Source organism: Pristiophorus japonicus, chromosome 4 (assembly GCF_044704955.1).
Source record: "Pristiophorus japonicus isolate sPriJap1 chromosome 4, sPriJap1.hap1, whole genome shotgun sequence".
NCBI lineage: Eukaryota > Metazoa > Chordata > Chondrichthyes > Pristiophoridae > Pristiophorus > Pristiophorus japonicus.
Window position 1 is genome coordinate 169,794,805 of NC_091980.1, and position 10,279 is coordinate 169,805,083.

General features: G+C 50.9%; 1 protein-coding gene across 5 annotated transcripts in view; it reads right to left on the reverse strand.

Moving 5' to 3' along the window:
* The window catches only part of mgaa (MAX dimerization protein MGA a), a 130,092-nt gene that overhangs the window by 21,289 nt on the left and 98,524 nt on the right, over positions 1 to 10,279 (reverse strand). The window lies entirely within an intron of this gene.

Genomic DNA, 10,279 nt, shown 5'->3' on the forward strand with positions numbered 1-10,279 from the left:
TGGCTTGCTACTTTCAGGGATCTATGGACATGCACTCCAAGGCACCTTTGTTCCTCTACACTTCTCAGTGTCCTATCATTTAATGTGTATTCTCTTGCCTTGTTAGCCCTCCCCAAATGCATTACCTCACATTTCTCTGGATTGAATTTTATTTGCCACTGGTCTGCCCACCTGACCAGTGTTTGATATCTTCGTGCAGTTCACCGCTTTCTTTTTCATTATCAACCACACAGCCAATTTTAGTATCATCTGCAAACTTCTTAATCATATCCCCTATATTCAAGTTTAGATGATTGATGTATATCACAAAAAGCAAGGGACCTAGTACTGAGCCCTGCGGAACCCCACTGGAAACATCCTTCCAGTCACAAAAACACCATGAACCATTACCCTTTGCTTCCTGCCTCTGAGCCAATTTTGGATCCAACTTGCCACTTTGCCCTGGATCCCATGGGCTTTTACTTTCGTGACCAGTCTGCCATGTGGGACCTTATCAAAAGCGTTGCTAAAATTCATATACACTACATCATATGCTTTGCCCTCATTGACCCGCCTGGTTACCTCCTCGAAAAATTCAATCAAGTTAGTCAGACATATCTTTCCCTTAACAAATCCATGCTGACGGTCCTTGATTAATCCGTGTCTTTCTAAGTGAAGATTTATCCTGTCTTTCAGGATTTTTTTGAATAATTTTCCCACCAGAGTGCTGTTAGGGAGGGAGTTCCAGGATTTTGAGCCAGCGACCATGAAGGAACGGTGATATATTTCCAAGTCAGGATGGTGTGTGACTTGGGAGTGGAACTTGGGAGGTGATGGTGTCCCAATGCGCCTGCTACCCATGTACTTGGGAAGAAATGTCGATCTCAGTAACGAATACAAGTACTAGACAGTTCTTCAAGGGAACGCTAACAAGCTATAAGCAGCACAAAGGCCCAATATATAAAAATCATGGCTGTGATATAGTATTTCATTACAAGTATTAATAACCCAAATTTAAGATCATCATCTGATCTCAGCATTATCGCTGAAGGACTGACTATATGATGTGCATTTAAAAAAATCATTTTTTTAATTAATTCTTGGGATGTGGCCTTTGATGGCAAGGCCAGCATTTATTGCCCATCCCTAATTGCCCTTAATGAAGGTCGTGGTGAGCTGCCTTCTTGAACATCTGCAATCTGTACAGTGAAGTTACTCCCATAGTGCTGTTAGGGAGGGAGTTCAAGGATTTTAACCCAGCGACGATGAATCAATGGCGGTATATTTCCAAGTCAGGATGGTGTGTGACTTGGAGGGGAACTTGGTGTTCCCATTTGCCTGCTACCGATGTCTTTCTAAGTGGTAGAGGTCACAGGTTTGGGAGGTGCTGCTGAAGAAGCCGTGTTGAGTTGCTGCAGTGCATCTTGTAGATGGTACACACTGCAGTCACGGTGCGTTGGTGGTGGAGGGAGTGAATGTTGACGGTGGTAGATGGGGTGCCAATCAAGCGGGCTGCTTTGTCCTGTTGAGCTTCTGGGAGTGTTGTTGGAGCTACAGTCATCCAGGCAAGTGGAGAGTATTCCATCACACTCCTGACTTTTGCCTTGTAGATGATAGAAAAGCTTTAGGGAGTCAGGAAGTGGGACACTGCCCTGAGGAGCTCCTCTAGCAATGTTCTGGGGCTGATATGATTGACCTCTAACAACCACAACCATCTTTCTTTTGTATGACTCCAGCCAGTGGAAAGTTCCCACCCCCCCACCCCCGATTCCCATTGACTTCAATTTTACTAAAGCTCCTTAATGCCACACTGGGTCAAATGCTGCCTTGACATCAAGGGCACTCACTCTCACCTCATCTCTGGAATTCAGCTACTTTGTCCAAGATTGGACCAAGGCTGTAATGAGGTCTGGTGCCGAATGGTCCTGGTGGAACCCAATCTGAGCAGTGGCGCGCAGGTTATTGGCAAGTGTCACTTGATAGCACTGTTGACGACACCTTCCATCAATTTGTTGATGATTGAGAGTAGACTGATGAGGCAATAATTGGCCAGATTGGATTTATCCTGCTTTTTGTGGACTGGACATACCTGGGCAGTTTTCCACATTGTTGGGTAGATGCCAGTGTTATAGCTGTACTGGAACAGCTTGGCTAGAGATGTGGCTAGTTCTGGAGCACAAGTCTTCAGCCCATTGCTTTTGCTATATCCAGTGTGCTCTGCCGTTTCTTGATATTTATAGCTACGATATCTAAATGTCAAAGGGCTTTATCCAATGTATATATTAGTGGAGTAACTGTTAAGTCGGTGGTGCCAGTGTACAAGGAAATGGGAAAACTCGGATTAAGAAAATTCAGGGAAACAAGTTTTAAGCAATGTTGCCATCTCACTTTCTGACTTAGAAAGGGCTAAAGTGAACGTATCCAGCACATACAAGTGTATAGGCTCTCATTCATTTCAAACAGAAGAAATCAGAGAACATTGTCCGTTTAATACTGCTGTCAAGTCATGCAACCCATTGGATTCTCCTCCCACCCTCCAATCTTCATTGCTCATAAGGTCTTGTCCTTGATTCCTCTACATCGTTCAGAGATAGACGACAAACAAATTGGTATGAGGCAGATAGACAAAAAGAAAAGATATGATTCAAGTACTCAGGGAAGTGGGACTAATTGGAAAGCTCCTTCAACAGAGCCAGTACCAATATACTTGAGGGGAAGTTTGCGAGTGCTGTTGGGGAGGGTTTAAACTAAGTTGGCAGGGGGGTGGGCACCAGGATGTAGCATTAGAAAGGAGAAACAAAGGGCACAAAGGATTGTGAGAGACAGATAGCACTAAAGCAAGAAATAGTAAGGTATTAGGTGGGGTCAGACTAAGAGAGAACATAGGATGGCCTAAGATAGGTTTACAGTGTAAGTATTTGAACAGCAAAGCATAGTAAACAAGGTTGGTGAGCTGCAGGTACAATGTTTGCTGATGATACAAAGATGGGAGGAAAAGCACTGTGAGGAGGACACAAAAAAACCTGCAAAGGGATATAGACAGGCTAAGTGAGTGGGCAAAAATTTGGCAGATGGGAGTATAATTTTGGAAAGTGTGAGGTCATGCACTTTGGCAGAAAAAAAAAAAATCGAAGAGCAAGTTATTATTTAAATGGAGAAAAATTGCATAGTGCTGCAGTACAGCGGGACCTGGTGCATGAAACACAAAAGGTTAGTAGGCAGGTACAGCAAGTGATCAGGATGGCCAATGGAATCTTGACCTTTATTACAAAGGGGATGGAATATAAAAGCAGGGAAGTCTTGCTACAGCTATACAGGGTATTGGTGAGGCCACACCTGGAATACTGCGTACAGTTTTGGTTTCCATATTTAAGAAAAGATGTACTTGCTTTGGAGACAGTTCAGAGAAGGTTCACTCGATTGATTCTGGAGATGAGGAAAGGTTGAGTAGGTTGAGCCTCTACTCATTGGAATTCAGAAGAATGAGAGGTGACCTTATCGAAACGTATAAGATTATGAGGGGGCTTGACATTGTGGATACAGAGAGGATGTTTCCACTGATGGGGGAGACTCAAACTAGAGGGCGTAATCTTAGAATAAGGGGCTGCCCATTTAAAACTGAGATGAGGAGGAATTTCTTCTCTCAAAGGGTTGTAAATCTGTGTAATTCACTGCCTCAGAGCTGTGAAAGCTGGGTCATTGAATAAATGTAAAAGCGAGATAGATAGTTTCTTAACCGATAAGGGAATAAGGGATTATGGGGAGCGGGCAGGGAAGTGGACCAGAGTCTATGATCGGATCAGCCATGATCGCATTGAATGGCAGAGCAGGCTCGAGGGGCCGAATGGCCGACTCCTGCTCCTATTTCTTATGTTCTTATGTATGACAGATGTCAGGTCGAGAATACATCTGAGAATCAGGCTAAATATAGAAAGATCAGAGGAGAAGTGAAAAAGAAGAGGGGTAAAGAGAGGGTATGAGAATAGAATGGCAGCTAACATAAATGTAATCCAAAAGTCTTCTATAGGCATATAAATAGTAAACGGGTTGTAAGAGGAGGGTGGGGCCAATTAGGCACCAAAAAGGAGACCTACGCATAGAGGCAGAGGATATGGCTGAGGTATTAAATGAGTACTCTTCACCAAGGTAGAAGATACAACCATAGATATCGTAAAGGAGGCTGTAGAGGCAATATTGGATGGGATAAGAATTGATAAAGACGAGGTACTAGAAAGGCTGGCTGCACTTAAATAATAACAACTTTTATTTATATAGCACTTTTAACATAGTAAAACGTCCCAAGGTGCTTCACAACAATTTTGCAACACGTTAAGATATTGACCATTGAGGGAGAGAGAGAAAAAGCGGGAGAAGGAAGTGTAAAAAGAGGTTAAAGGCTTGGGTCCGAAGCGGCAGCCAAAATGTGCACGCAGATAGACACAAGTGGAAAAAAAAAATTAAAGTAGATAAATCACCAGGACCGGATGGGATACATCCTAGGATGCTGAGGGAAGTGAAGGAAGAATGCGCGGAGGTACCGACCATAATATTCCAATCCTCCTTAGAAACAGGGGTGGTGCCAGAGGACTGGAAAATTGCAAATGTCACACCCTTGTTGAAAACAGGATGTAAAGATAAACCCAGAAACTCAGTTTAGGATGCGTCTATTTTTTTTTTTTTTTTTTTATTAAATTCATGTCCAATCGTTACAATTTATTTGTACTAACTGAATTGCAGCAGTTTCTCTGATTGGTTCTCCATTATCACATAACATATTGCTGATTGGTCCCCTTGGAGGAGAAGCCACACCCTGAAGTTTCTCTGGAATGTGTGAATGGAACCTCCCAGCCTAACTTTGCCCATTGTAACATGATCCATTTTGATCAGAAGTCAGAAAGGACACATCCCTCTCCCAGCCAAAATGCCCTCCCCCAGCCAAGTGCCTTACCCCAGCACATCCTTACACGCCCCCCCCCCCCCCCACACCACCACCATAAATGGCGCATTGTGTGCAGATTGTTAACAGGTTTATTGGGTATGAAGTGATTTTGAGTGTCGTGACTTCCAGATTTCATCCACTCCAACTATGGTCCCTTGTAAGGGGCTCTAAAAACATGATCCGTCTTCCAAGTTCCCTCTCTCCCCTCCGATACTCTGCCCCCACCCGTGTCTCTCTCTCTCTCTCTCTCTCTCTCCCCCCCACCCCCAAGTTCTCTCTGCCCACCTCCCCCACCATCCAGTCTCTCTCTCTCTCTCTCCCCCCCCATCCCCAGTGTCTCTCTCTCCGCCCCCCAGTCTCTCTTTCTCACCCCCCCAGTCACTCTCTCTCTCTCACCCCCCCAGTCTATCTCTCTCTCTCTCTCACCACCCCCCGCCCAAGTCTCTCTCTCTCTCTCTCTCTCTCTCTCTCTCTCACCCCAAGTCTCTCTCTCTGCCTGTTCCCCAATCTCTCCGACCCTTCCGCCCCCCCCAAAGTCTCCCCCTCAGTCTCTCTCTCTCTCCTCCCAGCCCCCTCCTCCACCCCAAGTCTTATTCTCTCTCTCTCTTTCGCCCCCCCAGTCTCTCTCTCTCCCCCCACAGTCACTCTCTTCTCCCCCGACGTGTCTCTCTTTCTACCCTCCCCCCCGCAGTCTCACTATCTCTCTTCCTCCCAGTCTCCCTCTCTCTCTTCCTCCCAGTCTCTCTTCTACCCCCCGCAGTCTCTCTCCCTTCTCCGGTCTCACCCAGTCTCCCCACCCCCCGCCCCCTTCAAGTCTGTCTCTCCACCCAGTCTCACCCCCCCCCCACAGTGCATCTCTCTCCCCCTTCCCACCAGTCTCTCTTTGTCTCTTCCCCACAGTCAGTCACTCTCTCTTTCTCTCTCTCTCCTGCTAGTATCTCAGTCTTTCTCCCCCCTCCCCCAGTCTCTCTCTCTCTCTCTCCTTCCCCCAGTCTCTCTCTCTAACTCTACCCAGTCTCTCTCTCCTTCTCCCCCCAGTCTCTCTCTCTCTCTCTCTTCCCCCAACCCGTCTCTCTCCCACCTCATCTCTCTCTCTCCCCCACCCCGACTCCGTCTCTCTCTCCACCCAGTCTCTCCTTCTCCCCCCAGTCTCTCTATCTCTCTCTCTCTCTCTCCACCCAGACTCTCTCGCGCTCTCTCTCTCTCTTCCCCCACCCCGTCTCTCTCTCTCTCTCTCCACCCAGTCTCTCTCTTTCTCTCCACACTGTCTCTTTCTCTCTCTCCCACCCCGTCCCTCTCCCTCTTTCTCCCCAAACCCGTCCCAACCCCCCACCCCGTCTCTGTCTCTCTCTCTCTCTCTCTCTCTCTCTCTCTCTCACCCCCCCAAGTTTCTCTCTCTCACTCTCCCCCCTCACCCCAAGTGTCTCTCTCTTTCTCACCCGAGTTTCTCTCTCTCTCACCCCTCCCCAAGTCTCTCTCTCTTTCTCCCCCGAGTCTCTTTCTCTCTCTTTTCTCCCCCTAGTCTCTCTGTCCGTCTTTCTCTCTCCCTCCCCTAGTCTCCCTCTCTGCCTGTCTCTGTCCCACAGTCTCTCGTTCTCTCTCTTCAAACCCCCCCCACACTCCCAAGTCTCTTCCCACCCCCAAAGTCTCCCTCTCTCTTCCTCCCTCGTGTCTCTCTTCACCTCCCCCCCAGTCTCTCTCTCTCTCCTTCCCCCAGTCTCTCTCTCTCTCTCTCTCTCTCTCCTTCCCCCAGCCTCTCTCTCTCTCGCTCTCTCTCCTTCCCCCAGTCTCTCTCTCTCTCTCTCTCCTTCCCCCAGTCTCTCTCTCTCTCTCTCTCTCTCCTTCCCCCAGTCTCTCTCTCTCTCCCTCTCCTTCCCCCAGTCTCTCTCTCTCTCTCTCTCTCCTTCCGCCAGTCTCTCTCTCTCTCCTTCCCCCAGTCTCTCTCTCTCTCTCTCTCCTTCCCCAGTCTCTCTCTCTCTTTCCCCAGTCACTCTCTCTCTCTCTCTCTCTCCTTCCCCCAGTCTCTCTCTCTCTCTCTCCTTCCCCCAGTCTCTCTCTCTCTCTCTCCTTCCCCCAGTCTCTCTCGCTCTCTCTCCTTCCCCCAGTCTCTCTCTCTCCTTCCCCCAGTCTCTCTCTCTCTCTCTCTCTCCTTCCCCCAGTCTCACTCGCTCTCTCTCTCTCTTTCCCCCAGCCTCTCTTCTTCCCCCAGTCTCTCTCTCTCTCCTTCCCCCAGCCTCTCTCTCTCTCTCTCTCTCTCTCTCTCCTTCCCACAGCCTCTCTCTCTCTCTCTCTCCTTCCCCCAGCCTCTCTCTCTCTCCTTCCCCCAGTCTCTCTCTCTCTCTCCTTCCCCCAGTCTCTCTCTCTCTCCTTCCTCCAGTCTCTCTCTCTCTCTCTCCTTCCCCCAGTCTCTCTCTCTCTCACTCTCTCTCTCTCCTTCCCCCAGTCTCTCTCTCCTTCCCCCAGTCTCTCTCTCCTTCCCCCAGTCTCTCTCTCCTTCCCCCAGTCTCTCTCTCCTTCCCCCAGTCTCTCTCTCTCTCTCTCCTTCCCCCAGTCTCTCTCTCCTTCCCCCAGTCTCTCTCTCTCTCTCTCCTTCCCCTAGTCTCTCTCTCTCTCCTTCCCCCAGTCTCTCTCTCTCTCTCTCTCCTTCCCCCAGTCTCTCTCTCTCTCTCTCTCCTTCCCCCAGTCTCTCTCGCTCTCTCTCTCCTTCCCCCAGTCTCTCTCTCTCCTTCCCCCAGTCTCTCTCTCTCCTTCCCCCAGTCTCTCTCTCTCCTTCCCCCATTCTCTCTCTCTCACTCCTTCCCCCATTCTCTCTCTCTCCTTCCCCCAGTCTCTCTCTCTCTCCTTTCCCCAGTCTCTCTCTCTCTCTCTCTCTCCTTCCCCCAGTCTCTCTCTCTCTCTCTCCTTCCCCCAGTCTCTCTCTCTCTCTCTCTCTCCTTCCCCCAGTCTCTCTCTCTCCTTCCCCCAGTCTCTCTCTTTCCCCCAGTCGCTCTCTCTCTCCTCCCTCCCCCAGCCTCTCTTGCTGTCTCTCTCCTTCCCCCAGTCTCTCTCTCTCTCTCTCTCCTCCCCCAGCCTCTCTCTCTCTCTCTCCTTCCCCCAGTCTCTCTCTCTCTCCTTCCCCCAGTCTCTCTCTCTCTCTCTCCTTCCCTCAGTCTCTCTCTCTCTCTCTCCTTCCCCCAGTCTCTCTCTCTCTCTCTCTCCTTCCCCCAGTCTGTCTCTCTCTCTCCTTCCCCAGTCTCACTCGCTCGCTCTCTCCTACACCCAGCCTCTCTCTCTCTCTCTCTTTCCCACAGCCTCTCTCTCACTCTCTCTCTCTCCTTCCCCCAACCTATCTCCCTCTCTCTCCTTCCCCAAGGCTCTCTCTCTCTCTCTCCTTCCGCCAGTCGTTCTCTCTCTCTCTCTCCTTCCCCCAGTCTCTCTCTCTCTCTATCTTTCCCAAGTCTCTCTCTCTCTTTCTCCAGTCTCTCTCTCTCTCCCCCCGCCTCTCTTCTTCCCCCAGTCTCTCTCTCTCTCCTTCCCCCAGCCTCTCTCTCTCTCTCTCCTTCCCACAGCCTCTCTCTCTCTCTCTCTCCTTCCCCCAGCCTCTCTCTCTCTCCTTACCCCAGCCTCTCTCTCTCTCTCTCCTTCCCCCAGTCTCTCTCTCTCTCTCTCTTCGTCCCCCAGTCTCTCTCTCTCTCCTTCCCTCAGTCTCTCTCTCTCTCTCCTTCCCTCAGTCTCTCTCTCTCTCTCTCTCCTTCCCTCAGTCTCTCTCTCTCTCTCTCTCTCTCTCTCCCCCCTCCCCCAGCCTCTCTTGCTATCTCTCTCCTTCCCCCAGTCTCTCTCTCTCCTTCCCCCAGCCTCTCTCTCTCTTTCCCCCAGCCTCTCTCTCTCTCTCCTTCCCCAGCCTCTCTCTCTCTCTCTCTCTCTCTCTCCTTCCCCCAGTCTCTCTCTCTCCTTCCCTCAGTCTCTCTCTCTCCTTCCCCCAGTTTCTCTTTCTCACTCTCTCTCTCCTTCCCCCAGTCTCCCTCTCTCTCCTTCCCCCAGTCTCCCTCTCTCTCCTTCCCCCAGTCTCCCTCTCTCTCCTTCCCCCAGTCTCCCTCTCTCTCCTTCCCCCAGTCTCCCTCTCTCTCCTTCCCCCAGTCTCCCTCTCTCTCCTTCCCCCAGTCTCCCTCTCTCTCCTTCCCCCAGTCTCCCTCTCTCTCCTTCCCCCAGTCTCCCTCTCTCTCCTTCCCCCAGTCTCCCTCTCTCTCCTTCCCCCAGTCTCCCTCTCTCTCCTTCCCCCAGTCTCCCTCTCTCTCCTTCCCCCAGTCTCCCTCTCTCTCCTTCCCCCAGTCTCCCTCTCTCTCCTTCCCCCAGTCTCCCTCTCTCTCCTTCCCCCAGTCTCCCTCTCTCTCCTTCCCCCAGTCTCCCTCTCTCTCCTTCCCCCAGTCTCCCTCTCTCTCCTTCCCCCAGTCTCCCTCTCTCTCCTTCCCCCAGTCTCCCTCTCTCTCCTTCCCCCAGTCTCCCTCTCTCTCCTTCCCCCAGTCTCCCTCTCTCTCCTTCCCCCAGTCTCCCTCTCTCTCCTTCCCCCAGTCTCCCTCTCTCTCTCTCTCTCCTTTCCCCAGTCTCCCTCTCTTTTCCCCAGTCTCTCTCTCTCTCTCTACGCAGTCTCTCTCTCTCTCTCTCCCACCTAGTCTCTCTCTCTCTCTCCTTCCAGTCTCTCTCTCTCTCTCCACCCAGTCTCTCTCTCTCTCCACCCAGTCTCTCTCTCTCTCTCCACCCAGTCTCTCTCTCTCTCTCTCTCTCTCTCTACCCAGTCTCTCTCGCTCCACCCAGTCTCTCTCTCTCTTGCTCCACCCAGTCTCTCTCGCTCCACCCAGTCTCTCTCTCTCTCCACCCAGTCTCTCTCTCTCTCCACCCAGTCTCTCTCTCTCTCCACCCAGTCTCTCTCTCTCTCTCTCTCTCCCCAAACCCGTCCCTCCCCCCCACCCAGTCTCTGTCTCTCTCTCAAGTTTCTCTCTCTCACTCTCCCCCCCTCACCCCAAGTCTCTCTCTCTTTCTCACCCTAGTCTTTCTCTCTCTCACCCCTCCCCAAGTCTCTCTCTCTTTCTCCCCCTAGTCTCTCTCTCTCTCTCTTTTCTCCCCCTAGTCTCTGTCCGTCTTTCTCTCTCCCTCCCCTAGTCTCCCTCTCTGCCTGTATCTGTCCCAGTCTCTCGTTCTCTCTCTTCAAACCCCCCCCACACTCCCAAGTCTCTTCCCACCCCCAAAGTCTCCCTCTCTCTTCCTCCCTCGTGTCTCTCTTCGCCTCCCCCCCCAGTCTCTCTCTCTCTCTCTCCTTCCCCCAGTCTCTCTCTCTCTCTCTCTCTCCTTCCCCCAGCCTCTCTCTCTCTCTTTCCCTTCCCCAGT